Source organism: Parasteatoda tepidariorum, chromosome 8 (assembly GCF_982258835.1).
Source record: "Parasteatoda tepidariorum strain Cologne lab strain chromosome 8, Ptep-v5.0, whole genome shotgun sequence".
NCBI classification, from domain to species: Eukaryota; Metazoa; Arthropoda; class Arachnida; order Araneae; family Theridiidae; genus Parasteatoda; species Parasteatoda tepidariorum.
The window spans coordinates 455,302-465,403 of record NC_141762.1 but is presented as its reverse complement, the minus strand read 5'-3'; positions in this window follow the sequence as shown (position 1 = coordinate 465,403).

The window sequence follows — 10,102 nt, the reverse complement described above, 5'->3', positions numbered from 1 at the left end:
TTGCCATTTCTTCGCATTGCAATATTTTTGATCAATTTTTTCGACAGATCTATAATTCATTTAAAGACTCAGATACAGTTCCCACTATATAGTTAAAAAAATCACATGAATTTGATTTTATAAGGTTACTAGCTGACTCGGCAAACGTTGTTTTACCATATGAATTATTTCTAGAGTATGAAAATATATCTTATTTATTGTAAGTGTGTGCGTATGTGGTATATGAGTGGAAGAGGCATGGAGAGGCGCTGTGAACGATGACGGAATGTGAAAATAACAACACACCAAATAATAGTTTTTTTAATTATTCATATACTTGCAAATATATTTGATGCTCTTCTTTTAAGGGCGAGCATAAGTATTAGAGTTTAATATGACTTGTTGCAACGCGCGTGAATATTGTTTTTGATTTATTATGCTTCTATGTATAGTTTGGAATCGTTTAAATAAAGGTATATTTAAAATATACGTTAAATCTGTCTAAAAAATGAAAAAAATTAGTTATAAACGTATTCTCAGACCTACTGAATATACGTATAAAATCAGCAAAATCGGTCGAGCCGTTTAGGAGGAGTTTAACCACTAAAACTGTGACAAGAGATTTTTAAATATATAGATAGATATAAGGTTTAGAAGGTTTGATCTTATAAGGATATAAGTTAAACTTTACAAATATATTAAAAGTTTAATTTACATTTCATTTTTATCGAATCTAGAAATAACAATTTAATTAAGCATGAGCTACATTTTCTTCAATTTTCTGAAGAGTTTTAAAAAATTTCAAAAATTGTTTGATAAAAAACTTAAAACTTAAGGATACTATATGGTTTGAAAGTATATATAAATTAGCGTAGCTTTCCTTTTCTTTACTCGTAAGTACATCTCCATATTGAATTACCTTCTTGAATGAGTGACACTGAATGATTCATTCTATAACTTTTCTTTATTCATAAGTAGTTTTCATTACGGTTTAATTGCTCTTGTTAATCTCCACCTAAGAAATGTAATCCACGCTATTAATTTTGTTCTTCGTCATAATGAAATTTGCTCTTTCCAAATGTGCAAGGAGTAAACAAAGTTTTTAAATATTTAAACCCTACAAAAACGGTGATCATGATTTTATGAAAGCCGGTCTTGCAGATTTGATTTCAAAAATCGGCAGATTTTACTATGCAGTGATCTTATTAGTGGCGGCCACTGTATTTAAAATCTCTCCTCAAATTTCTTTTGTTCGAGAATGTGGAAAAACGGGGAAACAGCAATTGGTGCCAAAAATGGCCATGGACATGCGAAAAATCCATCTTTTACTTATCATTTCTTAAACAGACTCCGCCTTCTACTCCCTACGTTGTCTGACTACCGTAATTGCTTCTTATTCATCGTTGTCCCCCCCCCCCTTTAAATGTCGATATTTCCACAAATACACAGAATATATTGTTTTTAAATGAATAAAATTGTTGTAGTTTTGTCTGAGAACATTTTGTTATCATATTAATCACAACGAAATAGACGATTACTTGAATTTGAAAAATAATCATCGGAATTTGAAAGAAAAATTTAACCTAAAAAACAGAGACTCAATGAAAAGTTTAAAAAAAAGGAGAATTTATTTTATTCGTTGACGAAATTTACAACAATTAAAGTAGGAAACGGTTTTTATTATTATTTTTTGTTAAATTTTACTATAAATGCTAAGATCATTAAAAGTTACTATGAATGTTCTGGAAACACTCTCTCTTTATTGCTACTTATTGACGTCTACTCGAGTTTATAAAATAAAGAAATCGTGGGAATAAATTTTCTACAATATTGAATAAACAGTCAATATTTAAAGCAAAAATCTGAAAATGCAAAAAATCGCAAACAAGAACTTAAATTTGCGATAAGTTTTGAACAGATATGAATTTCGAAAAAGTTGCGCTAAGTTCAGAAAATAAAAATGGCACCTCAAGCAGGTACAACGTTTTTGCATTTCAGCGGGTACAGATTGACCAAACATGGTACATTTTTTCTTACAGGGTTAATAGTTTATATTTCTCAAACTAAATATTGAATCGTAAATTTGTTTTACAGCGACGTACTCCCTGTCCTTTTTTTTTACACGCATTTGTAATTTCAAGCTTCTAAATCTTACAGTTTTTGTGCAACAAAGCAAAACTTAACGTTGTTCGCCAAAATAAATGTAAGTTTTTTAATATAGAGAGAAATTAAAGCAAATAACCAATTTATGATTTATAAATGTATATTATTGCCAAATTTCAATTATTGTTTTTTCTTATTAAAATGAATTACTTATACTTTTTTCAAAACATTTCTTTTATCAATAAAAAAATTTAAATGAATAAAATGTTTCGTTCCTTTTAATTAAAATACGCCTTCATTAAAATCCCTGTAAAGAACCAATTTACGAGCAGCTTCTGAATTTACCTTCAACAGCTAACAAGCGTATTTAATTTAAAATAAATTAATTACTCCTTTTCACGTTTTTGATGAACTTTGAGGTTAAAGAATAAGTATTTAGAAATGGATGATTATCCGCTTTCTCTGTTAAGATTTCCCCTTTTGTGTAACCTCTTTACCTCACAGTATTTAGTTTTACGGTTTTCACAATTGACAAGCTTCTATTTATTCATTACAAAACCATTCAAAGGCAAAATTAAATTTCAGCATTGGTAGTTCTTAATTGAAAATTAAATTAAGAAAAGATCGTTTAAGTGCAAAGATATCGTTATTACAAACCGTATTCAAAATTCAGTTATACATTTATTGAATAATGTGATTAATTTAAATTGATGTTTTCAAAAAGTAAAACTTTTTTTCGAATACGAATGCAGGTAGATCGTTTTCTCAGACTCGGGGTTTTCTCCAATAAATTTAGGTGTTTCCTTCTTTGTAAACATTTTACAATTCAACAATATTTCAAGATTTTTCTATCATACTCATCTGCTTTTCAAAATTAAATCTATCTTCCAATGATTTGGGAGACATATCGATGGTTTATAAAGATACCGGCGCATCTGCAAATTTATAGTTTTGAGATTTGATTCATTTAAAGTTATTAATGAAAACTCTCCTGGTAAAAATGCTCCTATTCATTCAGTTTTCATTCAATCTGTATAATTTTTTGCACTTACCTATATTTCTACATTATCTACGAGGAAAATGAAACAAATTTCATATAAACCTTTAAATTTTGAAAATATTTGCAGATGTGTCATTATAAGATTTAAAGTTTTGCCCTGTAAGTGAGGCAAGTTTTATCTAGTACCGATGTATTCCATGTTATTAAGTTATTCAATGTTAATAGTAAGGGGGAAATTGAAACGTATAATGACATATTTGCAAGAAGTGTCGGTATAGCATAAAAACAATATCAATATACAGAGAGACTTTAAAAAGATAATGACACAACAACCATTAGTTAAATTTACTCACCAGCTGCGTGACTTCTCCCATCAATGTTTTGCGAACGACTGACACAACGGACAAAGCGTCACTATCGGCTGCTGGTATAGGCTCAAAATCGCGCGTAAAATTAAAAACACTGAAGACACTAGTGCCTCCAGGAGGTACATTTTTGAAGTTACAAAACTGTCGTTATCCTAGTAAAATAGAGCATAAAATTACAAATATTTTGATACCAAATACTCGAAAAGTCATTTTTTGCACTTGTGCCGGTATCTTTATAAACCATCGATATTATAGAGTCATATACGTTTAGGTTGTACTATATTTTGTTTGTCATGTAAGTTATCATTAGGTTTAAGTTGCAATCTAGGTATTGTTATTTAGGCGTTGCAATCTAGGTGTTGAAATCTAGGTGTTGTAATGTAGGTGTTGTAATGTAGATTTTGCAATGTAGGTTTTGCTATGTCGGTGTTGAAATGTAGGTGTTTAAATATAGATGTTTAAATATAGATGTCGTAGTGTAGATGTTCATTCTAGTAAAATTTTGTACAATGTACGGTAAAGCTAAAGTAAAAAATAACTAAAAAGCAGACAGACCATAGTTTGACTTTTAGAAAGAAAAAACTTTTTATCGAAACACAGATATGTTGAAGAAAATACACAACGTTAATGAGGTGAAACCTCTTAACTGTTTTTGTTTGAATGTTAATGTTTGGTTCACAAGTAAGGTGATCTCCGAGGCAAGGAAAGAGGTTCAACCAGTTCTATTACGTAACAAGCACTTCTTTGTTCGAGAAAGGAAGAAGATTTTTTTTGTGTTTCGTCTTTTGACGTAGGACCTATTTTTGTTTATATTCAGAGCAAGGAAATGGGGCTTGATGAGGTAATACTAGCTTTACACTCGGTTAACAGTTAACTTAGTTACGTCACAAAAGGAAACTTTTACTAGTTGTCCATTAACAATCTGGTGGTGTAGTCGTTTAAGCTCTCGCTTCTACCTCTGGTGAAGAGTTAGGGGGGAAGGTTGGTAAAACTCTGGCAGCCGGGGAAAAAAAAAATTCGGCGTGTGAATGCTAAATCAGCAGTGTCTGAAAGTTCTGTCGTTGTTTGTGGTGGGGAAGTTTGGAGAGATGGGTATCAGCTCAGGCGCTGTCCAAGTCGTCTGATCAGTGTCGAAATTATGTGGCATTCTTACCGTGGCCGTTTAAAGATAGAGCCCTAATGGTTGGATGATATAATGCATAAAAGAAAATTATCAACAAGTTTGTTCTTTTAAGTGAAAAAGGGGGTTTGGACAATCGGGTCGGACCGAATAAGAATATCAATCAAAAGAAAGGAAAATATTTCAGGGCGTAGAAATAGAGAGAAAATAGATTTGCAAATATTTGGAAAGACGCCCGGTGGCTGAGTGGTAGCGCTTCGCACTCCCGTGCCACAGGTCTTGGGTTCGATCCTTTCTCCGGGCAATCAGCCTTTCATCCCTTCAGTGGGTCGATAATTGAGTACCAAGCAGGCTTGGAAACTAAACACTGGGGGTTCCGCGTTCGGCTGACCACCTAAACTGGAACATCTACTCCTGCACCCCAGAGCCCTAGGTCAAGAAAACTGAGATGGGAACAGTAGGACTTGGCCCTCTATGGGCTGTCATGCCGCTGAGTTTAGTTTAAATATTTGGAAATAATGGCATACTAGAAAGATCAGAAAAAGAAAACTCAAATTTATGATTAGAAGTTCAATCCATGTTGGGGGATAGAATTTAGTTTAATATTTTGATTTGTCACTAAATTTCAATTTAGAGAACACGAAAAATATGTTCAAATTTATCATATGTTCTCCCATCGCCTTACAGAGTACTTCGAATCACAGTAATAATAATAAGCTGATGAGTTAAAATCATTTAGTACTGCTTTTTAATCACTGATCTAGATTGACTGATTAGACTGGCTGATTGAATCATTTCTTACTTAGAGAAGTTATAACAACTAGTTGAGTTATTCTCCTTTTCGCTGTCGCTTCCCAACATAAGGAGATTGCTAAGAAATCTTATAGGGTTTGCTTAGCAAACTATTGTCACTTCTAAGTTGAAAAAAAAAATAATTTGAATCAGTTATTAAAATCTTTCAAACTCATTCTTCTTCAAAAAAATTTTTTTTTTCAGTAATAAGTTAAATGAAAAAAATGAAATAAAAAAATTTAAAGATGAAATAAATAACTTATTATTAAAGATTCACAACTTTCTTATAAACGCAATTATAAATTTCAAAACTTTAAGTTATAACTTTAAAGCTATTATTATTACTTTTATTATGAATGAAATTAGTATTTTTGAATCTGCGTATGTATATATAATATAGAACTCTTTGTTTGTCGATATGAACTATTCGCTTTTAAACTTATGGTTTCTGCTTTTCGTTTTCCTTGCGCGAAAATAGTTTTCTTTCAGAAATTTCTAAACCTATGCGTTTACGCTTTCTTGCTTTAGTTAATGAACTTTCCAATATCCCGTTTTTTCGTCGAATGTTTAAAAATATCCTTTTTTTTAAAAAAAATTTCTAGATCAGGTTCCATTCGGGTTTTTTATCTTAACCCACACAACACCTTTTTTCTTTATTATTCTTTTATATGATTATCTTGTCCTCTCTCGCCTTTAAAGGATTTATTCCATTAGTTAGCCATTTTTTATGTTCAATTATTGAATGATGTTTTTATACATTTATGGACATACTTGCCTATCGAAGTCTCTTTTCAAAAATTCCAAAAGTCATAAGTAATTTTATACTAAATGCACGCATAATTCATGAGGAGAACTTAGAGCTTAAAATGTTTAGAGAGAACATCTAATGTGCAGGGATAACACTGGTAGTCTAAAGTGCTTTTTGTAAAAAGTGCCAAGGTAGCTATAGTATCAAGTGATTAGAATGCAAACATGCAGTGTGATAGAGTATCTAATTTACTGTTTAAATGTCAAAGATAAAACGCTTTCAGTTTATCTAGTTTATTCAGTTCTTAGTGCAAAACATAGGTCTCCACATTATGGCACATTGACCGAAACTAGTTAGCACCCATGTTTAAGTGTCTGATAAGCGCATCCGTTGCCGAGTCGGTCGCAGTTTATTTTGAAATATTCCAAATTTTCTGCATGAGTGAATATATTTGTTATTGTTTTAGCAGTTCATTTACGTCGCACTAGAGCTTCACAATGGGCTATTGGCGACGGTCTGGGAAACATCCCTGAGGATGATCCGAAGACATGCCATCACAATTTTGATCCTCTGCAGAGGGGAGAATATATTTGTAATACAGTTAAAATATATTTTAGTACAAAATATATTTTTAATGTAAAAAATTTCACAAACAATAGTCCTTAAAATAGGTTATAATTAATAATGAGCCCAGGCGATATTATGTTCCCGTGATAATAATATGTTCAGAAGATACTTCAATTACAGTATTTTATCCGGGTAATACTTTTAAAACACTATATTTCTTTCGGCTTCTTAAAATGCCCTTAATACATTCCTTAAAAGGCCTTCCCACTGAAGAATGCAAAAGGATAAAAATGAGAGCCATGGTGGCTCAGGGGATAGAGCACTCGCCTCCCAGTGTGATGACCCGGGTTCGAATTACAGCGATGACTAGTCGATACGAATTCCACACTCTGCTGGCACCAACTAGAGTGCTGACTTAAAATATCTTCAGTTGTAGATGGATCATGGGTTAGAGTCCCCTTGCCGTCGGGCTAACCATGGGAGATTTTTGACGTTTTACTCACCATATGATGAAAATGCGGGTGAGTTCCATCAAAAAGTCCCCCATGAAGGTAAATCTCTCTCTTTACTTTACCCAGAAGCTCCCTTGTCTTCTGGATTGGGTTCAAAATTTCAAGGCTGCAGAGTTGAACATTAGTGGTCATAAATCCAAAAACTGGGTCGGCTGTTCAACTACGGTTATAAAAAAAATAAAAGAATATCTTGAGATGAGCCGTAGTGGCAAAAGCCAGCGATGGCTAGTTGATATGAATTCCGCACCCGGCTCGCACAGACCATAGTGCTGACGAAAAATATCCTCACTGGTAGACAGATCATGAGTTGGAGTCCTCTTGCCATAAGGATAACCGTGGGAGGTTTTAGTAGTTTTCCTGACCATGTAACGCAAATGCGAGTTAGTTCCATCAAAAGGTGCCCCATGAAGGTAAATTTCTCCCATTACTTTACCCAGGACTTACCTTTTCTTTTGGACTGGGCTGAAAATGACAAGCCTACGGAGTTGGTAGTCGTAAACTCAAAATTGGGTCGGCTGCTCAAAGACGGTTATAAAAAAATGGCTTATAATTATAAAAAGATGCTGTGAAATGATTCCCGATATTAAATAACCCTCTCTGTCGAAGAGGAGTTGCATTTATGAATTTTTCCACTGCTAAAAACATTTAATATCTATAAATATATTAGGTGCAAAGAGTGCCTTATCAAATGTGTATTACTTAATATTTACATTGCATAAAGTGTCATAGACCAAAACATTCAAATCAAATTTTCTTGTGTTCAAGCACATTTACGTGTCTATTTTTAAAAATTAGTGATAAAAGCTATTAAATTATCTAAGAGATGTTGGACAGCAGATTAAGGGATCATCATTACACACTTCTCTCGATGAAGTCCTAAATTTAAATCCTCTTTCACTCATTGGACGGAATTGAGGATTTTCACGCCAAGCTTGTGTTTTGGCGGACTTAATGACAAGAATATTATTCGGAATGTCGGTAAATCGTATAGCTTGTTATCACGCAGGCCATTAGGGGAGCAGCGTTCAATCAACCCTCATAATATGGAAATTAACCCTAGAAATATAATGTAGGTAATTATTTCATGAGTGAAATATGTTTTTTAGAATGTATCTAAGTTATCCAAAAAAGTTCATTTTCACCCAGATGTAATGTAATGAAATACAGCGAAAAGGAGATTTTCTTTAAATCCTATTGAAATGATTGATACAAATGTTGGCTGAATAATATTTATAAGCAAAAACTGAATCAGTTGAATCCAGATTTATCAATGCAATTGTAGAGTCTTTAGAATGCTTTGAGGTCCCCAGCGTAGCAATGAGGGGTCCCCCAATAATTTCTGTCATTTCATAATTTTTTTAAAATTATTTCTTTTGATAACCAAAAAAAAAGAGGCTATTTTAATTTAATGGATAATATTAAATTTAGATACTTTATGCATAATTCACCAATGTAATTACACGATTATTATTTTTATGTAAGTGGCTTCTTATTTAATGATTTTTCAGAAAAAAAGTGTTACAATAAAACAAAACGTAAGCACTACTGCTAGTTTATAATTGTTACAGTTAGTTACTTAATTTAATTTCGTATTTTTATTTAAAAAATTTTTTGACATTAAAATATAAATCAATCTTAGCTTTTAACTGAAAGTGATTATTATGAGACATTTTGCGATGGCTATAATGAAAAACGTCAAATTTGCCGTTGGTTTACAAAATGCTATGAATACATTACAGTTTCTGTCACATTTTGAAAAGGTTTTTTATTATAGACGATATACTATTTATTAAAGTTAAATACAGAAAAGTATTCTTAGTTCAAAATTTTCTTGTGCTTTTATTTTCGCCTGGAAGGCTTTAATAAACTATTCTGTAAGGGGTGAATTTACATGGAAAGTCCACAGAAGTGTTGGTTCATGAGGATTCTAAGTAACAGTTTTAAGGGCGGTGATTATGGAACATTATGTAAATGTCTTAACCATTAAATTAAAATCTATTATCTTTTCTAATGCCTAAAATATAGAGCATTGTTTTTTGAAACAGAGAAAGGGGCTTCATTATTATGCCAAACTATTGTATGTCTGTTTATATATATAAAAAAAAAATATTCGTGCTTTTTTTGCGCGGTTTTAACTTTTGTTCATACACAGGCACAAAGTTAACCCTGAACCTTGCTTCAATGCTGTATGAAGAAGTTAAACCTATCATCTTTCTGTTTTGTCTAATCAGTTAATCTTGTGATATTATTTGAACAAGGTTTACTCTTAGCTTTATTTTAATGTTACGTGAACTAAGTTTACCCTGAAACTTTTTTTAATATTGTGTGACCAAAGTTATCCCTGAACCTTGCTTTAATGTTATGTGAACAAAGCTTACCCTGAAACGTATTTTAATGTTGTGGTAATAACCCTGAATCTTATTTTAAAGTTCTATGATAAAAATTAACCTGTAATCTTATTATTTTAATGTTGTGAGGTTAGCTCATAAGTTTAACTAATAACATTGCATCTTTTTTCATTTTATATAACTTTAAACTTCATCGAATTTAATTTCCATTAATAATAGAAAATGAAATTTATTACAGTAATAAACGTGTAAATGTAATAACCAAATTTAATATCAGCTATTAAACTGCTTTATATTTCTTCATATTTTATTCAGGAACATTATTTCATTCTCTCCTAAATAAAAGTTAATTTCTTTTTTTCAGAACTTATTATTATTTTTACATACTTTAAAAGTCTCCCTTTTCTATCCACTGAAATTGCAACTCATAGTCTAGAGGATATGTTATTTCAAAACCAAACGATATTCAGAAGTTATAAAATGCAACTTGACACGACGTAGCGATGCCACCGGGAAGGATATAAATATTAAATAAGATGTGGGAGCGGTTACAGTGTCAAATTTA